Here is a 743-nt window from a genome sequence, read left to right on the forward strand (position 1 = left end):
GGTATCAATTAACTCTTGAGCTATCACAATATTATCTGAAATAGCTCTACCTGAAAGGAAAGCAGTTTGAAAAGGAGAAATAATCTTGTTAAGTAAAGGTTTGAGTCTACTAGATAACAATTTAAATATTACCTTGTAAGTCACATTATATAGACTAATAGGCTTAAAATTAACAGGACTAGTGTGAAAGATTTTCAATAATATACCTATAGTATCTAGCATAGTGATGCTGCTTTACAGTTTTAGACTTTAGTATATATTTAATTATTTTCTTATATATATATGTAAATATATAATATATATCATGGGGTTTGCTAAATCCAACAATAGCTAAATCATTTATTTGAAAAGGGATAAATTCAAAGCTCCAGAGAGTTGAATCTTAAATAGTAATTCATAGTTCACACGACAAGCTTTCATAGCTCAGTTGGTTAGAGCACCCGTTTAGTAAGCGGGAGGTCTTGAGTTCAACTCTCAATGAAAGCATTTTAGGTTTATGAAAATTATTATTATTATTTTCTTTCCTTTTAATCAATGAAAGCATTTTAGGTTTATGATTATTTTTTTCTTTGACTTCGAAAATATCCAGCAATCAACTGAAAGCAATTTAGTACCAAGATCTTTTTTCTTTGCTCAATAAAAGAATTTTAGGTTTATGAAAATCGTTTTTTTTTCTTTGCTTAATGAAAGCATTTTAGGTTTATGAAAATAGATTTTTTTTTATTTCTTTTTAATCAATGAAA

At 27.1% G+C, this 743-nt stretch overlaps 1 non-coding gene across 1 annotated transcript; it reads left to right on the forward strand.

Moving 5' to 3' along the window:
• The first annotated feature begins 412 nt into the window (after window positions 1–412).
• Window positions 413–486, forward strand: TRNAT-AGU. The gene has a single exon. It is a non-coding gene; the product is annotated as a tRNA-Thr (tRNA).
• Window positions 487–743: the final 257 nt, after the last annotated feature.

Source organism: Papaver somniferum, chromosome 8 (genome assembly GCF_003573695.1).
Source record: "Papaver somniferum cultivar HN1 chromosome 8, ASM357369v1, whole genome shotgun sequence".
NCBI lineage: Eukaryota > Viridiplantae > Streptophyta > Magnoliopsida > Ranunculales > Papaveraceae > Papaver > Papaver somniferum.